The sequence below is a fragment of the Leuciscus leuciscus genome, assembly GCF_965113295.1.
Source record: "Leuciscus leuciscus genome assembly, chromosome: 11".
Classification (NCBI taxonomy): domain Eukaryota; kingdom Metazoa; phylum Chordata; class Actinopteri; order Cypriniformes; family Leuciscidae; genus Leuciscus; species Leuciscus leuciscus.
Window position 1 is genome coordinate 10137484 of NC_138735.1, and position 13158 is coordinate 10150641.

Consider the following 13158-nt stretch of genomic DNA (forward strand, 5'->3'; position numbering starts at 1 on the left):
AACATTGCATGAATCCCCTTACATACGCGTGTATCTTTGAAGAATATTCATATAATGTAAATAGTATTCCTATACTAACAAAAATCCTAAAGGAATGCAACTGATGTGATTAATTAGATTCAATGATTTGATACAATAAATGTTCTGATTGAAAATGACACAGTTCTGATTGTACAAATTCGCTACAGAGTTCCATAGATTCATTCTGCTTTATGAGAAAATGGAATCTGCTTCAAATTTGTTTAGAATGATCTGTTTTTCCCACTTTATATGTCATGAAAACTAAACAAGAGGGTTTGGTTTAAAACTTATTTATTTTGATAAGGCCTTGGAACTCATGCATGGTTTGTCTAATTGATAAGCAAGTTTATCTTTGTAATCTTTCATCAAAATAGCCACTTGTTCTGCCCCATGACTTTTCAGCAATTTTTTTAAGTTTCACTGGTAAGAATGAACCTGTTAGCCCTTCTGGGAGATGCTGTAACTACACCAGCTAGGTCCGACCTAAAAGCATCCTTTAGCTTTCCTGTGGCTCAAACAGTAGAGCGTTGGCGCTTGCAATGCCAAGGTCAAAGGGTTTGATACCCAGGAAAATCAAGAGTTGATAAGAATGTAAATGTGTACCTTGAAATGCAATGTAAGTTGCTTTGGATAAAAGAGTCTGCATAAATGTAAATGTCTTGTCCATTAACGGCCAGTCAGAAGTAACTGTTTGCCTAAATAAAATATTTTTTCACACAACATTAAAACACAAACCTCCACAAGCCATTCAACCATGCCTCCATTCTGATATGTAGCGAATGGTCCAATTAATTACATCAAGCTTACCTTTTTTTTCTTTAGCTTTTAGTTTAATCTGAAATATGTCTTATTATGTCAAATATGCCCCCACCATAAAAAATGCACATTGTTGAATAACAATTCAGTTTGAACCATCTAGCTAAGCAAATTCAAAAGTTCAAAAGGAATACCAAGACTAGCTTCGAAAAATGTATGCTTTGTACTTTGGCATCACGATTCTCAAGGCTTAGCTCAGAATTCTATCATCTACAGTTCAGTTTGACTTCTAAAGCCATATCGATCCCAATGCTTATGATGTTTGTGTGTGTGTGGAGTTTAGTGTACCATCAGCAGGCGCAGAAAGAAACAGATTAATCAAACTGCAGGGTAAATCTATCCCCTTATCACAGAGGAGGAAGTGTTTGGCTCTCAATCTGTTCTGCTACATTTAAGGGCAAAACATGGTGAGCCTGTCCATCTTAGATAACTGATGGTGATATTGTGACAAGTATGATGTGCTAAGCCATGAAAAATGGCAAAACTACAAAACTGCTATCAATCTTCCTTTGCAAGAATACTTGGGTGAGTTGAATCTGACATGTTCTATATACCTCAGAAGAGGTATTAAGAATCTTGAATTGTATTTAGTATTATTGTCAATAAAATATGATGGATGAAAATTATTTTAGGCATGTCTGTATGTGTAATGTGATTGTTTTGTCTTGTATTTAATTTCAAAATATGACATTTGGAAAACACTTGTCAATTTAAAGTCACCCTTAAATTTGAATTGACCATTTACATTTTTTGTATGGAATATTGTGGTATTTATTATAAATGATTTATCCTCGCACATAATTTATTTTTATTTATGTGCCTTCGTAATAAAAAATATTTATTCCCCTCTTTCCCTTGTAGCAACACTTCTTTTCACTTCTTTTCACTTCTCTTCTCTTCTCTTCTCTTCTCTTCTCTTCTCTTCTCTTCTCTTCTCTTCTCTTCTCTTCTCTTCTCTTTTTTAGAGTTTACTAGAGTGAGGGCGGGACAACCTGTCACTCACATGAGATCGCAGTAATAGCAAACCACAATTATCCAACCATCTAATCAATTCCCAATGGACAAACGTAATCAATTCCCGCCCGACATTTTTTATTGTTCGAGAAGCTGTTTCACTTGGACATACGTCACAAAAGGGAACAAAAGACTATCGCAGTGTCATTAACCATATATAGATACTGTATATATAGTGTTGGGAAAAGTAAAGTAATGCATTACAATATTGTGTTACTCCCTATAAATAAAGCAGCTAATTGTGTTAGGCCCTGTCACACAAAAAGTTAAATGAATAAGCCTCATGCCGAAGGAAATGCAAAATCACACCTGTACAGTAGAGGGCGCTGCTCAAACAATCCTTTCAGCAGTGCTGCTATTCTGGATTGAAGAAGAATTCTGGATTCTGGATACCCTCAACTAGATATATATACACCATATAGATACTTTGATTAATGACATTAACAAACCATTGACCCTTACTTTAGATTAGCAATACACCGCATTAAAAAAGTTGTATTATTGTGTGCCTTGATATCAATCTCTCAGCCAATTAAACATTGGAAATATGTCTGTCTAATACATTTTTACACAGCAAGAATCTCAACATGGGTTCTGAAAATTTGACATTTTACCTTAAGAAATCAGATATATACACTGTTGTACTGTGTACTGTATGCTAGTGCATCTGTAAATCTTTGACCGTCTATATATTTAAAATTTTAGAAGGTGTTTAACATTCAAGGTTTGCCTTAAAGTAAACCTGAAATCAAAACAACCCTATTATTTAATTTTTGTGAATAAAAAACTGGTGAATGTTACTTGAAAGAAAATATATATTTTTGTCATCCTTCATCAAAAAGTAACTTTAACTACCTCTAAAATTACTTTTCTTTTAGATGTTTTAGACATAGACAGTTCAATCAGTACAACAGATTATAGTGTAGCCTATATTGTAAGATCTAACATCACATTTTTTGATGCAATGAATTTCTTTCCCACAGCCTCATTATTTAAATAGAAGCATTTGGAACTAGTTTCTGAGCACATGCACAAGTCTCATTGGTTAAGGAACACTCATGTAAGATACTTCACATGCTTTGCTGGTTCTTTTAATTGAACAATTAATTTCAGTTGAACACCATTTGCTTTTCTATTACTCAACCCTACAAACTTACTCCCAACAACACCCAGTGCTAAATATTACCAGCAGAATGAAACGATGTAGCCTGTGGAAGATTTACGGGGGAAAGCAAAATAATTCCCACTCAATGGACTTTTTGGCATTCGTGTGTAGAATTAAGCGGTGAATATAAATTGTGAGAGTTTCCCAAAAGTGCTGAATCAGTAACCCTGAGAGTGTGTTTTGCCAACGTTTAGTTAAGCAGGTCCTCTGAGATTTTTATCTGTACACTTCTTTCCTAAATTGAGATTGTAAATGTGAGTCTGGCATGCATCATAGTGACAAGATTATATATTTGTGCATTATAATAGTCATTGTGTATAATCTAATTTATCTGGTCTCCTTGTTCTTTTTGCAGCTCCTTCCTAAATCCAGTAAATGCAGAGTGTGCTGCAATGATTTGTCCACATCAAAAGCATTTGATTTTATAATATAAAATGTTCCTATAGAAGTGTACGCAGTCTCTCACATCCATCAGTCTGAATCTTCCTTTCAGCTTGCATGAATGCACCAGTAAATATCCATTTCTGTCTTTTATCCATTTTAGAAGGTGTTTAACATTAAAGGGTCACCGTAAAGTCATCATGAAATCAAAACCATCCTATTATTGAATTTGTCAGTCACCAGCTCAGTCACCAATTCTGTAACCTGTCTGCACTACACTTCCCAGCATCCCTTCTGGTCCCCACCTGCACTCAGTCAGCCATCACAACACCTGCTGCTGATCATCACCATACTGATTCCCCGCACCTGTTCCACCATTCAACACAGCCTATATCAACCTGCATCACTCTCACGTCAGTGTCTGGTCTCGTCAACGTTACTATGAATGTAACTGCTAGGTAAACAATCAGACTTCTTTCCTTGTACACTCACCTAGTGGTGGGCAGATCGAGGCTTTGTGAAACAATGAAACATTTGAAGCAAATGTGCCATATTGTGTCGAGGCTTCGAAACAATCCGACACCCGTCTCAACGGTGACACCTAGTGGTCACTTGCAGGTGTTGATCTGAAACAACCTTGACAACGAGCCATTAAAAAATTTGGTGTTTTTTTATTATTTGTATTTTTCTAATATGTGAAGCTTGTAACCTGTAGGCTCCTCACTGTGCATAATGTTATTTTGGTCATGAAAAATGAATATTAATAAAAGAAATCAAGCCACAATGTCTCTCTTTTTTATAGATTTTTATAAAAAAATATTAAATTCTCTGCTGTGTAAGGACTTAGCCTACTTATTTTTTTACAGATAATTTCTCCAGCCTTTGACAAAAACCCACGAGGTCAAGATGCGTTGACTTCACTTTTATACAGATGTGCGATTGTGTGGTCTGTTCCCGACCCTGTCAATCAAACACTGATTCGGCGGACCACGCCACCTGTCGAAACACTTGTGAAACACTCCGAAGCTTCATTTAACCGTAGTCACGTGACATGGGTGTTTTGAGTCACGCTTCGGATCAGTGTTTCGAAACATCTGCGCTTCGGAACGTCAGTTTCGCGACAGCCATCCCTACACTCACCTGAGATCGTCAAGTCTCCTGTCTTCCGTTTGTCTCCTGTCCATCATCGTGTTAATCCTTCACCTGCACTCCACTACAGTCATCACCAGCTAAGTCTCATCAATATTCGTCAAGTCACCATCATCTGGTTCCTGCTGTTGTCCCATCACTCTGCTCAATAAACACTGTTTTCACCTTACCATCTGTCTGTTCCCTTCTGTGTGTGTGTGACGGAAGACCAGACCACAAGGAAGCACAGGATGGGCATCCTCCTCACCCCAGTGAACCCAGTTAACTTTCTTCTCACCCGCTTTCAAGATGGTTGGCCGATCGAGGACTATGCAGAAGAGTTACTTGATCACGCGCATGGAGTACCCTGGAATGAGGACACATTAAAGACCGTCTTTTGGTGTGGGCTGGATGATCACCTGTATCAGCAAGTTCCTGCAGCTGCAACAGGTTCCTTGAAGAAGTACATCGAAAACATTCGACGGTTATGTGGATCGCCTTATAAGATAGAGGAAGCCGCTCAGAATCTTGTCCTGCTGAGACCACCCTTCCAGAGTCTCGTAAGATGGCCGTCGCCAATCTAGAGCCGTCTCTCAAGAGGGCCGCCATTCCAAAATGCCTTGGAATCAAGATGGCTGCCACCACACCTCGGCCCCAAGTCCGGAAACGACTCCAGTCCCCGTCTTCCTGAACTCCCGCCCAACCTCCCGTCTTCCAGCCCTCATCATCTTACAATCTGTCTGTTCCCCCCTTCTGTGTGTGACAGAATTATTGTAAACAATTAATTGGTGAATAGTCTTGTCGTCTTTTAAAGCAGTAACTTGACGAACCTCTAAAATGACTTTAAACGCACTTTTATTTATAACACTTTCCCTTTTCTTATCCAATCAAGTCTACTTGATAAAATCAAGTCCCGTCCAACTTTTTTTTTTTTACAAAAAATTTTATTTTACAGTAATATGGACTTTAAACTTCCTTCATCAAAATGTTTTCAGATATTGCTCTGATCAACCATTTTAAAGACCCGTTTTCTATCTGTAGCTGAAGTTGTTTGTCATGCTGCTTCAAAATCAGACAATCAGACAGACAAAATGTGTCTGAATTTCATAAACAATTTTAAGCTGCTATTGGTTCAAAGTTTTGAGAGAAGTTACGGTATTGATGTGAATCATATTTAGGAGAATATGATTGTGAATGTTTGTCAGGGGTTGCTTGTCTAGTGCAATCCTATGGAGCCTCTAAGTGGACATGGTTCAGTGCTTTTGCATTCTCTCGCAAAAACTTTCACTGTAGAAACGTTGCGTTTGCTCACAAAATGTCTGCATACATTTGAGTGCTTTTTCCACTCAAATCTAATTTTACCTATGAACAAGTACACTACACAATTAAATTGATTTCCAGTGTTTATCTGGTTGCTCTGCATTTTTCATAAATACTACTTATACTGTTGAACAAACTCCTAACCCTCAATACAGCCTAAACTTTGATGAGCAACTCATGCATGCTTTTATACAGACTTGAATGATACTCAATTTATGCAGTTTGTTGAGGAGAATTGTAGCTACTGCTACTTTTCTAAACAATCAGATTAACGATATTTGCCTGAGGGAAGATACAATTACCAAAAACCTCATATAGATTGACATTTGAAAGAGGGACCCAATCTAGAATCAGAATATTTAGGGTGGGTTCTTTTGACGCATGCAAGTAAAATACCCTAGCAACTGCAAAGTGACATATAACATAAATTTCCTGGTTTTATATTAAATGAGTAGTTTAGGGTGGCTTCTTTTGATGCAAGTAAAATACCCTAGCAACTGCAAAGCGACATATAACATAAATGTCTTGGTTTTATATTAAATGAGTAGGATATATATATATATTTTTTTTTATTTTTTTGTAATTTGAGAGCATAGGGATACCGACTTGATAACAGTACATCATTCGCAGTGTGTCATGGTAGTGGGCAGAGCTACTGTAAACAGCTCTTTGTGTTTTGCTTGACGTGACTCTCTGGTGGAATTTCCTGTACCGCATCATGGGTAATATAGTTCCCTTTCGAAAGAGAACTCGCACTGCGTCCTGAGACACTATTGGGGAACACATCAGCGTGACTATCTGAAGCACTTGTAAAATCACAGCAATCGTATTGGCTGGCGACAGCCTATGATGTCACTACTAATGCGACCATAAGGGGTGCCGAGAGAACGTGTCATCCTCTTTTCATCTTCAGGGACTGTTTGTTTGAAGCGCGCTGATCAAAACCAGCTTGTAAAAGCAAACGTTTCAAGTAGTGTGCTGATCCGTGTTCTAGATATTTGACATCCAATGACGCACATGACTAGTGCGTTCTCTGTTTGGGCGAAGGAGCACACACGCTCAGTTCTTGAGGAAGCTGTTTGCGTACACTGTGACCGTTTCCCACTAAGGTGGAGAGGAGACTGAGATTAAGATAATGGGGCTCACAGATGGAGCTCGCTGAAGCATATGAGAGAGGTGTCAATCTCTCACGCGCTTCAGCGGCTGATGAGAGGGTGCTGGTGGATGAGGATTCGTTGTCTCTTGCATCCTCTGGTTCAGCGGACAGTGCTCTGCTGGCACTATGCTAGGAAGAGCAGGAGATGGCTGTTGAGGGTGAAGAAGATGAGACATCTGAGCCATCGCAGCCGCCCTGATCCGCGTATGATGTGCTGTTGGGCGTTATGGAACACGCTTCATGCAGACTTCACTGCATACCACGGCAGTGCTTCAAGCTTACCAGGCTGATTTTCTGAAGGGTCTTTCCCCTGAAGCGGTAGCCGAGCTGTGTCGCACTACAGACTTGGCTCTCCAGGCCACCAAACAAACTGCAGCCGCGGTTGGCAGATCGATGGTGGCAATGGTGGCAACGGAGAGGCATCTGTGGGTGAACCTGGCAGACATCGGGGAGAAAGAGAAGGGCTTTCTCCTCGATGCCCCGGTTTCGCCATCTGAACTTTTTGGCACCTCCATAAAGGCGTGGTTGGATAGTTCAGTTTGAGGACTGTAGACAGGGTCAGAGGATACAAAATTCAAATCAGGACTGGCAAGCTAACTAATCTTAATTACTACTCAGAGTTAACACTTTCCTAACTCCCAAGAAAAATAGTGATGGGACGGTTGATACTAGGGCTCCGATGCTCAGACGCGGTTTTCAAAGCACCATTGTATCACACACTGTACCAATGACAAAACCACGTGACTGATGACATTTGAAGCTTCGAACTTCATGCAGTATTGGAGGGTCGAAACAGGTGGTTTGAAAAAAAAAAAAGCCGCTTCTCGACCCGACCTGAGGAATGAAAAGGGGGAAATGATTATTGAAGAGGCATTATTTATTTAAACGATTTAACACTATACTTCCCATAACATAAATTGTAAAAAAAAAACAAAAAAAACTGAACACCCAAAATATATTTTCAACTACTCACGTCAATTACTAATTATGATCGCACACTTGTATATTTTATATTATTAATCAATATGTTGTGGTCTCAGTGGCACAAATTAATTTAGATGAGATGAGATCAGATTAGATAGAACTGTGATCCTAGATTGATTCCACCTTTGTATGTCACTGAAGCTTTGTTTGGTCACACATGAACTGTTTTTCGGCACAATTTGAGGAAAGCCTCAAACACTTCAGAAAGCCATGGTTTCCCATCACTAAATTGGGAAGTAAAAAAAAAAAAAAAACACAAAGAATCTTCCGGGTCAGCTTACTTACCTGTGCTTTCCCTCTAATCTAATATAACTAAACAAACAAAACTCACCATCCTGTACAAAAGAAAAGGTAATACAAACTCCAAAACCACCAACAACAGGTTTCTGGAGGTAGGCCAAGGTGAAGTGCCACCAGCATTTCTTAAATAAACAGCTGTAAGAAATAATCAGGCTCTGCCCCCATCCAACGGGTAACTATGCTCAGAAAAAGAAAAAAAAAGAGAAAATAGGGCTGAATCCGAAATCGCCCCCTATACCCTCAAATAGGGTGCTATTTGAGGGGACATCCGTTTGTGGTGGTGTCCGAAACCATAGTGCAAGAAAAAAAGTAAAGATCCGCACACCGGAGAGTTCCCATAAAGAAAATGTATTCGGGCCTTTCGCGGCCCTTCCTCAGATGGAACCATAGTGGACATTATTGAGTGCACTTATTCAATCCCACATTGCACTGTAACAACCAAAGTGTACAACCGATGTACGCTCAACGGCTGTCCGAATTCGCTCACTCGTTTTCAATCACTCCTTCAAGTGAACAGTATTAGTGGGCTAACGTAGGGAATGGTGAATGAGGGTTTAGGGAGCGATTTCGGAGTAACAGGGGAAGATGCAGGGGAAGTTGTTTTGATTAAAAACTACAAGGGCCCATGAATTAAAAAAAATAATGATGTGCATGGATTAATCATTTATAATAATTACTGGAATATTCCATAAAAAAACATTTTCCATTTTGAGTTCATGGTGACTTGCAGATTAAATAAAAATGCAGTATGTCATGTTTGTGTGAGCCTTTGATACAGTTGCTGGTGACAGTTTCTGCCTGAGGGCATCCCAGCCTCCCATCAACCTGCTTGACGATAGTCCAGGCCCATGTTCTTTCGGCAGACATGTCAGTAATGTGTCAGACATCATGTGTTTTGCACACTGTTGTGAGAACAGTGAGCTGTGTAACATGTAAGTAAAGCAGTCAGACTCTGAGTGAACAGGAGAGATGCTTGTTTCCGAACAGATGGGCGGTGATCTCCTCAACCTGCATCTCTTAATAAGGAGCTTACTCATTGATTCAAGAACAGATGTTGGAGAATTCCTTGAGCAAGCTGTTGTGTGGGCACATCTCAAACCAGAGCAACCTTTAAAATGCCAATTAATCTTCAGCCATTTGTAAGGCTGAGGCCCGGGAAACCTCTAGTCCCACGGGCACATGTCAAAGTGTATGTTTGTGTGCAATGTGTGTGGCACATACACACAAAGCAAGAGTGAGAAAAGAAATAGACAGATTTTAATGGTTTCACGGTTATACAAGCCTGACAATAGCAAAGATTGTTCAACATTTGACAGTTTGACAGATAAACGCAAGAGGATTCAACAATCCATCAGTAAGAATACACAAGACTAACTCTCCTTTATCTCAAATGTTTCTTCTAGAAATCATTGCAATTAAATGGAGAGCAGACTTAGACTTAAATTTCAGATGTTCTTTCTTTTTTTTTTTTGAGAAATTATCACAGTAAAAGTATTTTTTTAGAGAAATTATCACAGTAAAAGTATTTTTTTAAAGCATATTAAATACAGTAGGTTATCTTATTTTTCATAATGCTTCACATCAAGTCAATGCAATAGGGTTACAAACCTTGAAGCAACCAATCAAATTTTTCCCCAAAAATACCAAAATAAATAAACTTTAAATGGGTCTTATTATGCTTTTTCACTTTTTCAACTTTAGTTAGGGTGCTGTTTTGGCATAAAAAAAGATCTGCAAGGTTACAAAGCTCAAAGTCCACTCCAAGGGGAGATATTTTATTTAACAGAATCCACTTTCCAAGAACTACAACGAACTGCTCGTTTGAACTACAACAACAAAAAAATTCTGGGCTTTGTGAAGTCATAATGTTCCTCATTTAAATAATCTGCGCTCACAGAATAAGCGAAAAAAAGTGCGAGGTCTGGATGAGCTGCATTAGAGAAGACAGTGTTGCGCTATGTCAGTGAGACGCTGTTTTGTACACCCCGTTTCCAAAACTCATTTGTTTGACCTTCCAAAGGCTGACGAACTTAGAGTGGTTTAAATTTATTTTAAACACTGTTCCTTAACAATTTAATCCCAACGTTTATCTGTGTGCGCTGCACATTTTACAGAGAACAGCTTCCAGAACCACGATGCAGGCGATTCCAGATGCAGGCTACACACAAAACCTTCTCCTGAAGGGAGAATCTGTTGTTTGTGGATCACAACTTGTAAGTATGTCTTATTATTTGTTGTTGCGTTCTCTATTAACAGTTCAAATTATAAGTTTTATGTTGTTGCTACGATTGAGACAAAGGGCAAAGCTTTGCCTCCGCTCACCTGCTAGCCAATATTAGTGTTGATATAGTATTTACTGTAAGCTCTCGCTTTTGTAAGACTGTTCACCACCCCTTAAGAAAATTAACCATGGTTTTGTGATCGATTACTGTTTGTATTTCCATAGTTTCTGACAAATAATATGATTAAATGCGTATCTAAAATGTAAAAGAAAATTACAAAAAAACAAACATACCACTCTGAAACATCCTGTGAAATCCATGCTTGCAAAGTATGTGCATGAAATTTGTGCTGGAAGATTAAACCTCTTGTTTTTGAACATGCTTAGGCTTGGGCTATGCTTGGTCAGGCTTGAATTGTTTTGAAATCGAGGCCATCCTTGAATATTTACACCTGAGAGGAGAACGCGCCTGGCGGTTATGGTAAGGGGCATGACAGTGCTAATCACAACAAACTGGGCCAGCTAACCAGTTACAGCGCATTGTGGAAAGAGGGGCTTCAACGAAACCGGATCTAAACGGCGTGTTCGGGCCAGACTGGGGAGAGAGGTGCTGTAATATTGTAAAATATGTGAAAAATAATCCGATTTTTGAACAATCAAGTATATTCTTGTACCAAGGTTATTCTAGTTTTGCAGTTTTAAATTAGTTTTTATTTTAATATCATTTACAAATTTCCTATAAATTTCAGTTTAGTTTTTCATTAATGGTTTTGTTAGTTTTAGTTTAGCTTTTATTTTGTGAACACATTTTTATTTCAGTTTTTATATATTTAGTTTCAGTTTTAGTTTTAGTAAGTTTAGCAGAGTTAACAGAACACGTCCAGTTAAAGACATTTAATGTCAGCAAAGTTTAATGTTTGCAGTTTTACAGTTAACTCTTGTGCAAACTTCTTAATAATAAAAATAAAATAATTGCTTGAGAATGAAAAAAGAACCAAACAAATGCAACTTAAAAAGTAAAAAAAAATATTCATTCATACTCATTCATATTAAAAATTAAATCTTGTTAAACGTGGTGTATAAGAAAAAAGAAAAGAAAAAAAGAAAGAAAAAAAAACATGCATATGATTATTATGATAAGGTTATTTCTATGATTAATCCTTTCAAACATTTTTCTTGTATTGATCCATTTATGCTTTTTGTCTATTGCATCTTTTAAAATTATATATATATACTCATAGTTATACTCATAACTATGAGTATAGCTACTCATAGTTATACTCATATTCAAATGTTCTATTCAGACCAGACATTTAGCATAACCTACTTCTACTCTGACAATACTTCTATCTCTGGGCTAGATATGCTATTTGTTTTTTTCCGTTTTCTGCTCAGTGTGCTTATCTTGTCAATATGTGTGGTATATCTTGTTTAGTTTCACATGAGATGGTTATCTTACTTGGAATTAAGGTACAGCTGTATTTGCATACGGTCTGATGACATGATGGAAATACATAGGCCTATTTGGCCATTTCTGCTTCTTAGGGCAGCTTCACACAGAAAGCAGTTTTGCTTAAAAGTTTGGGAAAAAGGAAAAAGAAAAACGGAAAAAGGAAAAACGCGGGCAGCGGAATAGGGAAAAGACACGTCTTTTAAAAGTTTAAATTATTTTAACTTGAGTGCCGCGTTTTTAGAACATTGTGTCATGCGCAAAACGCTGCAAAAGACGTGAGATTCGAGCGCAACTGTCATACTGTAACGGTCACCAGCTTGAGTGCCCTTGAGAGCCACCAGAGGGCACTCCACACCAGACTCTCACGTTCACTCACAGACTACATCTCCCATCATTCTCTGCCTGGACTCATCAGCACTCATTATCACATTCACCTGTATCTCATCTTCTTGTTTAGTTCACCCCATATAAGCCTGGTTCACCCCTTCACTCACTGCAAAGTTTTGTTTAGTGTCACACTGCAACTCTGAGCGTTTTCCTGGTTTTCTTGTTTCTTGTTTCTTGTTTCTTGTTTCTTGTTTCTTGTTTCTTGGTTTTTGGTTTTTGGTTTTTGGATTTTGGATTTTGGATTTCTTGCATGTTCCTTGGATTACTCTCTTGCCTCTGACCCCTGCCTGTCTTGTCTTGTCTTGTCTTGTCTTGTCTTGTTTTGTTTTGTTTGTTTGGACTGTCTACCTGTGTTTTGACCCATTGCCTGTTTATTGGATTACGTGTCTGGATTGCCCCTAAATAAAAGCTGCATTTGGATCTACCTTCGTGTCTCAGAGCGGTGCGTAACAGAAAACTTCGCCACACGAAGATCCAGCAGCACAGATTATGTGTCTCCGTCAGGGAGACCGACCCCTTGAGGAATATATCATGGACTTTATTAAACTGGCACATCTCACCTCAATGAACACAGAGTGCTTAATGATATTTTTCCGTGGAGGACTATCCGAGCCGTTCAGATCCCTTATGCCATTTCATCACCCTGACTGGAACCTTCAGCAATACATAATCCAGGCTCTTTTGCTGGCTGAGTCACTTCACGTCAGTCCTGCCGAGCCTGCGCTCCACGTCAGCCCTGCCGAGCCAGAGCTTCACGTCAGCCCTGCCGAGCCTGCGCTCCACGTCAGCCCTGCCGAGCCTGCGCTCCACGT

The 13158-nt window shown here is 38.8% G+C and overlaps 1 long non-coding RNA gene across 1 annotated transcript in view; it reads left to right on the plus strand.

Annotated features, from left to right (window-relative positions):
- Positions 1-13158, plus strand: part of LOC309509983 — a 182928-nt gene that overhangs the window by 48691 nt on the left and 121079 nt on the right. The window lies entirely within an intron of this gene.